Genomic DNA, 11040 nt, shown 5'->3' with positions numbered 1-11040 from the left:
AACCGAAGGAGACAGTTGCCGGAAGGAAAGTGTAGCTGTAAGAAATCTAGGAAAAACCGTTGAATGGGAATGACGTAAGACTGCCACGTGGATGGCAGTGCGACCCAAATAAATTAAAATAATGATAATAATAATAATATAAGCAAAACTACCAAATTGTTGTGTATCTATCTCAAGTTTGTCTAAGTTTCGTAATTTTTAATCCTCACATTTTGAGTTTAATTTCAATTCAGTGGTTAAGTTTTAATTTTTTTTTACTCTTTTAATTTAAATTCGATTAGATTTCTAAGTTTCATTTTACATTTTTAATATTAATTTTTTTTTTATTAAATACACATCTTTGATGTTAACGTGATATCTATTAATTAATTAAAAATAATTGTAAAGTAAAAGTTTAAAATTAATTTTAATAATGTAGTAAAACTTTTTCCTTTTTACATTAAAGATAGTAAAAGTTAATTGATTATATTTTTTTTTTATATTTTTTAAATCAATTAATAACTAAAGATGAAAGTGAGTATTTAATGAAAAATCGAAATTAAGAGTATATCTCTTTAAATTTAGGGATCAAATTGAAACAATACTCAAATCTCAAAGTTAAATTGGACACTTTGAAACATAATCAAGCTCAACGTTTAAAGACTATAAATGCAATATTTTAAAACTTAATGATTAAATGAAAACCATACCTAAAATTTAGGAACTAAATTTCTATTTTTTTTCCTAATATATATTAGGTTAAAAAATGTTTTTGGTCCTTAAACTTTCATAAAAGTAACAATTTAATCTATAAATCTTGATTTGTAACGATTTAATCCCTGAACTTTATGTAACAATATAATCCATATACTTTTAAATTTGTAACAATTTAATCCCAAATATAAAAAGTATTGATCAATTAGATGTAAACGTTTATTATTTAATGATATCCACTTTATATTTTATAAAAATATCGAGTCTTCAATTCGATTATCGATTTATTTATGCAATAAATCTCATTAATTCTTAACAACAATTTCTTCAATAGAGACAATATCTTTACAAATTTTAAAATACAAGGATTAAATTGTTATGTATTAAAATTTAGGAACTAAATTATTAGAACATAAAAATTATAGGAACTAAATCGTTGCAAACTAAAGTTCATGAACTAAATTATTACTTGTAAAAAAGTTTAAGTACTAAAAGTGATTTTTAACCTATATTAGTTAAGAATAGAAAATATATGTCGATATGTCGATATATTCATATATTAAATATCTATATATATCTTATTAAATATTCATAAAATAAAAAAGAATGTCATATTATTCGAATCAATATTAATAACAATATTTTTTGAACAATTTTTTAAAATCTTTCCATTCATCATTTCATCCATACGTATATTCGTAAAATTGAAATTTCGACAGCTCGGGGAGGGATGGACGTGAAGTGGAATATTAAATGGAGTTTAGTGGGTGAGGTGGCATCCGATGGGGAAAGGGGAAAGCGGTGGCTCTCCTCTTCCCTACCAAACTCTCATATTTTTCCATCAAACTCGTTTTATAGCTTTTTTCTTCGAGGATTCTCTTGTCTTTTTCTAGGGGACTAAACACGTCTAGTTGTCTCTATTTTTTTTGGCGTAATTTATCTTTATTTCGTTTCTAATTTTCAATTAAATTAAAAATATATTTTACCAATTAAAAAGTATTTATGAAAAGAATTTGGTTGACTTTTTGTTAAGAGGCCTTTTTAAATATAAAAAATATTTAAAAATATTTAAGCTTTATACCAAAAGTTTCAAAAGTATTTTTGTATTTTTAGGATTTTTATAGTTATAAGAATTTTTTTAAACATATTTGAAAGATCGAGAATTATTTAAAAGTTTTATTTAGCATTTCTTTTAACTTTTTAAACTTCTTTTTTACTCATGACCGACAAAATGGATCTTTTTTTAAAACAGAAATTATATACAAATAAAAAAAAATTATTTTTCCTTCCAAATTACCTCACTGTCACATTGTGCGGAGGACTTCTCAAAAAGTATAATGTTGTAATTTATGGCTGCAATAAAGTTTAAAATATCAATTTTAATGTCAAAATAATTCCACTAACATAGCTACAAATTATATAGTACTTATCTCTTTATTCTTATTGTACTAAAAAAAATATCAATTTCAATATTGAGATCAAAATTTATAGAAATGTCAGTGATAACATCTGTAAATTATCAAGTAGATAGATATGTTTTTGGAAAATTATAAAAACAAAGAAAAACTAAAAAAAAAAAAACAAATCACACATGTTAAAATAAATTAAAAATATTAATTAATTATATTATATTAACATTGATAATTGGTTGCTTTTTTCATGTTTATTTATGATATAATGAAAAAGTTGATTAATCACTTATGTCATTATGTTGAGTCATGAACATGTAAAAATATTGAAGAAAATGTCAACATATTGATGAAACATTACCATACTCTTATTGGTTAAAATAGTATTATATGATCTTGAGCTTCAATCAATTTTTAGTTCTCTAATTTCAAATGCCTAATTTAAGTTTTCAACTCAAAATAAACCTTAAAATTAATTCTGAATTGAGTTGCATCAAAATTGGTTTAATAATAAAAATAATTTTCTTTAAGAAAATTAAACATATTTTCAAAACCTTACCGACAGAAGGTAATAGATATTTATTTATTATTGTTTTTTTTTTTTTTGTGTGTGTGGGTTAAAATTAACCTCCACAAAAACCAAATGTAAAATTTATTGAAATACATAAATATTACTTTTAGACATTTTGATAAAAATACATAGAATGAAATGAAAGATCTAAGGTACAAACTATTGTGAAATTGGGAACATAACGGAATATAAAAATATAATATAATAATAATATATAATAAAATAAATATAATATAATTATAATATAATATATAAATAAATAAATAAACAAAAAGTAAATAAAATACAGAGAGTGAATTTTTCCACTTTCTCCAATTTTTTAGGATTGATCATCAATATGTGTCTTTCAAAACCCACTAAATACTACTATTTATAGATAATTTGGCAAGTATGGGGTGGATTACATAAACACTAATAGTGTGTAATCTTGAAACAGATAGACAACACATGGGGTAATGGATAAGTGACACATGATCAATGGACACTAATAATGAGCATCTACATTACACCTAATCTAACATATTTATAATACTCCCCCTTAGATGCTCATTATATATGAAATATGCCTTGTTAAAACCTTACTAGGAATAAAACCCATGAGACAAAAATCATAGTGAAGAAAAACAAGTACATATTTCATATAATCTGATATTTTTAAAAAGTATATATTACTCCCCCTGGAAACATCACTTGAGATCTCTGAGGCGCCACATTCCAATGTCGTGCACCAACTTTTCAAAGGTTATGGTAGGTAATGCCTTTGTAAATAAGTCCGTCAGTTATTTTTCAAACAAATTTGTTGTACAGTGATGTCGCCATTTTCTTCAAGATCATGAGTGTAGAAAAGTTTTGGTGAAATATATTTTGTTTTATCTCCGTTAAAATATCCTCCTTTGATTTGAGATATACATGTTGTGTTGTCTTTATATAATATTGTTGGAAGATTTTTACTAGAAGAAAAACCACATGTTCCACGAATGTGCTGAGTCATTGATGTTAGCCACACACATTCTCGACTAGTCTCATGAATTGTAAGAATTTCAACATGATTTGAAAAAGTGGCGGTTATGGTCTGTTTCATCGATCACCATGATGTAGCGGTTTCTCCACATGTTAACAGATAACCTATTTAAGATTTAACTTTGTGTGGATTAGATAAATATCCAGAATCTACATAATCAACTAGATCAAAATTTTATTTATTTGAACAAAAAAAACTATGTCAATTATTACTCGGAGATAACAAAGTATATGCTTAATTTCGTTTCAATATCTTTTTGTTGGAGAAAACTATATCTAGCTAATAAATTTACTGAAAATGCAATATGTGATCTTGTATTATTAGCAAGATACATAAGTACAATAATTGCACTATGCTATGTGATGGAACTCGAGACATACGCAGTGGAATTAGGATCTAATTACACTTTAATTGCTTTTAATTTAAAGGAAAAAATAGCATGCAATTTGAAAGAAAAATAGTAAATCAAAAGATAAGATACAACCTTTGTAGCTCCCGAAAATCGCTTTTCCTCGTTGAATCTCGACCCGAACTCTTCTGAACCACCACTAGAGTTGACCTACTATCCTCTGGACTCAGAATCGAGTTGTGGGACTCGGTTGATGAAGAAAACCGAGAGAGAGAAAAGAGATGGAAATAAGAAATGGAATTTTGGTAGGTTTTTGGGTTTTCCTTTTTTCAGCCCAATTTTAGAAAATAATTTGGCAAAATTGACAAAAGTTTTTAAACCAAATTGAAAAGCCCATTTTATAGAAAAAACCATGCAACAATTGCATGAACCAAATCCATAAAAACCCATCACCTATAATCCACTATCTTAGTGAGTTTAATGTCTCCACTATAAGCCAACACCTTGCCCACTATTTTGTTAGTGGAATAATCCAACAAAAGTTTGGATTTTCCCACTAACTTTAGTCAAAGGGCAAAATAGTCATTTGGTCAAAGTCAAACTCTAACAAAAAAGTCAACATTTTGACTTTTTATGATTTTTTCCGTGTTGACTAATTTTAACCTCCTGAGCATGAATCCGCATTCATTTTCTCGAAATTCAAATCACATTTGAATATAAGGTCGGTCAAAGTTTGACTTTTCAAAGTCAAAAGTCAACTATTTGACTTTTTACATCTTTGACTATTTCCATTATTTCCGAGCTTCCAAATATGAACGTATTCATATTCTTGATATTTAAATCACATTTAAATATTAAAGCTGTATCTCTAAACTAAAAACCCCGACCATTATATCACATATATTTGTCGGTTTCTCTCTCTTCACCTAATACGAACAATTCAAATCATTCTATCATACTATTCTAAGTTTATTCCATATGAGCTAGTAGGGGAACCTAATGGACCTATAGATCATGGGCTCCAACGATCCGAGATTAGCTAGCTAAACTCTTTAGACAGAGCTAATCAACATTCGTTAACTAACGGGTCATTCCACTATAGTCCCGTAGTTGTACTCCCCTTACTATAGATATATTTGTGTCCATTTGATATAACCATGATTAGTAAGTGAATCCTTCACAGGTTGTTCGTAATCTCGGCTGGGTCATAAAAAGCGTTTTATCCCCAAGACTACATCTTATTCCTTAAGTTCCACTGATCCTCTAATAAACTGTTGGTTTAGGGTCCAACCTATAAACTGAATCCCTCTCGGACCAAGGAGAGGGTGGGGCCCCTTGTTGAAGAACTGGATTCAGTACTAAAGGGAACAATTTATCTACTATCCCTATAACGGGTAGGAGTGAATTTCTCTTGCACTCTATGTTCCTAGCTATCCACCCGATCTTACCCCTGAAATGGGAGGCTTATTGGGCCAGCGATGATGAGTTGCCCTCACCTATGTAGATCTAAAGATAATTCCGAGTGAATAGGAGTTCATAGTTAGCTCAAGATTAAGATTAAGTTACCTAGGTCATCAATTAACAAAATAGTCAGTTTTATACATAAAATGACATTTAGAACGTAAAAAGTGACTATTTCATAGTTCAGTCTTATGCAAACTCATTGAATAGGATGCCTCCACTCACATATCTCTATATGAACGATTCAGGATCACATCGTTTGTACTAACTACAAAGTAGGCCGCATCCATAGTGTCCCCAGAATAAGGCGCCCAACCGTATTCATATACTATAGACCATTTTGGTTATATATTTGAACTTGATCCATATTTATGTCACTACATAAAATTCAAACTACATTAAATAGCCTCAGGACCTTAGTTTATTGGATTCAAGATTACAATTTCAATAACAACTTTATCGAAAAATAAAACAGAATATGTTTATTAATTTACAAACTACGAGTTTTAGGATGTAAAATCCAACACTATGGTACTTCAGGACTAAGTAGTTCTTCATTATCATCTCGAGGTCGAAATATATCTTTCCTCATATCTAATGAACGAACTTCCATTGGAATGTTAAATGGATGTGCTTTGTCCATATAAAATCTTTTCAAAATTTTTCATGTATAAGTTCACCGATGAACAAATATCCCATTAAAGCCAAAATTTTGTTTTTCCAAGATTTTCATCTCAAATTCTTTCCTAAGATATTCTATTGCCTTTGAAAACTCTTTAGGAGTTCCAATTATATTTAAATCATCAACACATACATTTATAATAGGAAATCCTGACTGTGATTTTTTTTTTAATAAAAACAGATGGATGTATTGGATTGTTTTGATATCCTTTTTTCAACAAACATCCACTCAGGCATTGTACCACATTTATCCTGATTGTTTTAATTCATATAGCGACCCTGTAATTTTATTGAATACAATTCTCAGAAATTTGATTTATATATTTCAGGTATCTTAAATTCTTCTATAAATATCATTATCAAGAGATCCATATAAATATGTTGTGACTTCATCCATAAGATGTATGTCTATATTTTCATGCACAGTAAGACCAATTAAATATCTTAGTGTAATTGCATCCACCACCGAAGAATATGTCTCCTTATAATCGATGTCAGGTCTTTGTGAGAAAAATTGTGCAACTAGTCTTGCTTTATATCTTGTGACTGAAGGAAATCACAAACAGAGATTTCCATGAGTAGCAAAAGTGGATCGTTCCAAATTCCATTCAGCTTGAACACAGACAATTATAGTCTTAAACGGAAACTAATAGGTTATGCATATATAGAAATTACAGTATGCTACATGAGATTCAAGGGATAGAGTATGCGTACCTTTGAAGAACCTTTTTTCAAGAATCCCTCGATCAGTCTTCAATGCGTCCAACGACAGCACTCGAATGCAACAAACAGAAAACCAACATCACGAACAACTTGATGCTCCTCGAACCCAATCGAGTCCAACTCGATTCACGAACAAAGTAAGGACATCACCACAAGTGTTACCTTGGTATTCTCGGTGTGAGAATCCAGGAGTTGTGGGCTCTGTATGATCTTGGCTTGAGGAAGACTGGAGGTATGCGGTCGAGTAGATGATCGAGAAAGTGGGAGATAAGAGCACTAACTATCGCATAGACGATGTACTCGATCATGTAGCAACGATCAGCTGAGTAACTATCGTATAGTCAACTCTTAAACGATCGTTTAGATTCTCGACGGTTATCACTTGGTAAATTTTTTTTTTACTTGATAGCCTATTCTGTGAGAATTATCCGAATGGATCAACTTCTAATTTTGGAAAAAAAATTTCCTTTTATCTCATGGTTACCATAAAACTTCCAATAACCTCTCACTCAAACGGTTATTAGAGAAAAAGAAATAATTATCATATAATTAACATATTATAAATAAATATGATACCAACTTATCATATTATATTTATAACCTATAATTTTAATATTTTATCATATGAAACATAGAAATCATAATTATTTTTCTATTTTATGGTACTTAATATAAATTATATTTATATTAATTCTTCCAATTAATGTATCTGATATGTTACACCAATTATATCACATATAATTGAATTTCCCCTTGTTAATTTGAACACTTTAAACTTACCCAAAATCTTATTCTCAACTTGAACCTATTGAGCTACCAAGGAGACCTTATGGACCTGTAGCTTGAAGCTCCAACAGTACTGAATAACTAACTAAACTCTTTAGTCAAGAGATCTACCATTCGTTAACTATCGAGCACTCCACTAAAGATTGACAACTGCACTCTTCTCACTACAGATATATTTTTGTGTCCATATAACCAATCAACAGTGCGATAACCCTCTCGTAAGTACAGCTGGAAAAATTTACCATTTTGCCCCTATAGTTACATCTAACTTCTTAAGTACCACTGATTCCTCTAATGAACAATAATTCATAGTCCTACTATGACTGAGTCCTCTCTTCTAAAGAGAGGATGTGGCCACTATGTTCAAGACCCGGAATAAGCCTTTAAGGGAGCAATTTATCTACTTACCCTTGCTTTGGGAAATGAGTGAATTCTGTCTTGTGTAACTGAGTTTCTAGCTCCCCAATCAGAAAAATCCCTAAAAAGGTAGGCTTGTTGAGTTGGCAATCTGGCCACTCTCACCCATACTAATCAAAGGACCGCCCTCATAGGTAGAAGTTCTCAAAATACTCAGGATTAAGGTCATGTCACCTATGATCATTTTAGGGAAATGTAAGTCTAATTATCAATGACATTATGTAAAGAGATTAATCATCTCGTGGTCCGGTCTTATACAAACTCTTTGTATAGGACACCCCTACTCGCATGTCTCCACATGAATACTCAGGATCAGATCATTTGTAGCACTTTACAACACTTGTAAATATGTATAAAGCGGGCCATATCCATAGTATCACTAGGATAAGGTATCCCTCCTTTATCCTTATACTACAGACCATTTAGGTTATTACTTAATGCATGAACCACTTGTATGTCTGACATACATGCTTAAGTTATATGAAATAATTATGGATCTTAATTTATTGAATATGAGTAAATGCAAATAAAATAACAATAACAATGTGTACAAAATGTTTACAAACTATGAGACCACCGGAAGAATTAGGACACCAATCCCAACAGTGACTTCATTATTTTCATTTCTTTTCCTCACTAATACTAATTTGTAACCCACAAGTTTGACACCTTCTGGTGTTTGGACTACTGGTCCAAAAACTTGACGTATTGAAAGTGAGTTTAATGTTTCCTCGATTGCTTCTTTCCACTGAAGCCAATCTTTTCTATATCGAAATTTTTTAATAAATTTTGGTTCAGAATTCTCATTTTTAGATATAATATCAAGAGCAACATTATACGCAAAAATGTTGTCAATAACTACATAAGTTCGGTTCCATCTTTTTTCTGTCATGACATAGTTTATTGAAATCTCATTATTATCTTTATATATTCCACCTTCCTCAGTAGTCATGTCATGAATTTCTTCATGGGTATTTACATCCTCAAGCAAGTCTTATTGACTATTAATTATTTTTCTTTTTCGAGGATTTTTATCTTTGGAACCCACTGGTCTACCAAGCTTCTAGCGTGTTCCAGACTCATTAGTGACAACTTGCTGTGTTGGGATATCAATTTTCGATGGAACATTTGCAGCTGTTATATGTGATTAGTTACTTTCTTTGCATCTATAAATGCATTTAGTAACTAATTTGCTATATTTTGCAAATGAATCATCTTTTGAACTTCAAGTTTGTTGGGATTGATGTCCTAAACCACTATTGTATTCTCATAGTTTGTAAACTCTGTATAAACAAATTGTTATTAATAAAATAATTGTTATTTTATGAGCATACATTTCAATCCAATAAACAAATATCCTAGGTTATTTCATATAATTTAAACATGTATGTAGAGTCATGGGGGTGGATCATGTTTAAATGATAACCTAAACGGTTTGTAGTAGATGGATAAGACTGGGTACCTTATGGATACGACCCGCTTTGTAGATTTTACAAGTGTTGTAAAGTGTTATAAATAATCTGATCCTGATCATTCATGTGGAGACATGTGAACGAGGGTATCTTATACAAAGAGTTTGTATAAGACCGGGCCACGAAATGATTAGTCTCTTTATATAACACCGTTAATAATAAAGACTTACATTTCACCAGGATGACCATAGGGGACATGACCCGAATCCTGAGTGAGTTGTAAACTTCTGCCTATGAAAATGATCATCTGATTTGCATGAGTGAGAGTGGCTAGATAGCCAACTCAATATGTCTACTATTTTGGGGATTTGTCTAATTGGAGAGTTGGAAACACAGCTACACAAGACGAAATTCACTCATTCCTTGATGTCGGGGTAAGTGGATAAATTGTTCCCTTAAGGGTTTGATTCCGGGGCTTGAACAATGTGGCTATACCTTCTCTTGGCCCGAGAGGGATTTGGTCATAGTTGGACTATGACTTATTATTCATTAGAGAGATCAGTGGTATTTAAGGAGTTAGATGTAACTACATGGGCAAAACGGTAATTTTAGCCCAGCTGTACTTACGAGCAATTTATAAAGGGTCATCGCACTGTTGACTAGTTATATGCAATGGATACAGAAATATATTTGTAGAGTGAAGAGTACAACTGTCAGTCTTTAGTGGAGTGACCGACAATTAATGAATATTAGGTAATTTAATTAATTATCCAAATACCATCGGAGCTTCAATCTACAGGTCCATAAAGTTCCTCTGTAGCTCAACAGAAATTATCGAGAATTAATTTTTCATTAATTTGAATTGTTCAAATTAATTGAGGAAATTAATTATATGTGATATAAATAATTAAATCGATTCTATGTGATATAAGTAATATAATGTATTTGATACGTTATATATAAAGTTTATTTGAGAGAACATAAATATTTGAATATAATTAAAATATTAATTATATGGAGGAGATTCATATAATTAAATTTAGTATAAATGTGATTTATATTAAATATCATGAATGATTAAGAGAAATAAAGCTATAGGTTATATTGTATTTAATACAATATAAAACTATAGATTATGTGTTATATTTGATATAATGTATAGTAATATAATAAGTTGGTCATTATATTTTTATTTAAATTAAATTTTATTTTTATTTAAATTTAAACTAAAATAAAGGGGGAAGTATTAAAAATAATAACTTCCCTTCCCTTTTTCTCTCATTTTTTAGATGAGTGGTAGGAGATTACGGGGAGTTAGTTCTTTTTATTCCTTGGCCATAGAGGCAGGATGATGGTGTGAATTTTTTCCCAGATCTCCCCATAAACGTTTTTTTTTTCCTTTTCTCTCAAACCCTTCCCCTCTTCCAAAATTCAGAGCCCATAACTCCTGAATTCTCATCCTTAAGGAGAACACAGGAGATTCATTTGTGGTGGTGACCATTTGAGATTTCATTTTT

The sequence above is a fragment of the Benincasa hispida genome, chromosome 12 (assembly GCF_027475165.1).
Source record: "Benincasa hispida cultivar pf3 chromosome 12, pf3_genome.v1.1, whole genome shotgun sequence".
NCBI lineage: Eukaryota > Viridiplantae > Streptophyta > Magnoliopsida > Cucurbitales > Cucurbitaceae > Benincasa > Benincasa hispida.
The sequence above is the reverse complement of the archived record's forward strand: the minus strand, read 5'-3'. Positions refer to the sequence as shown.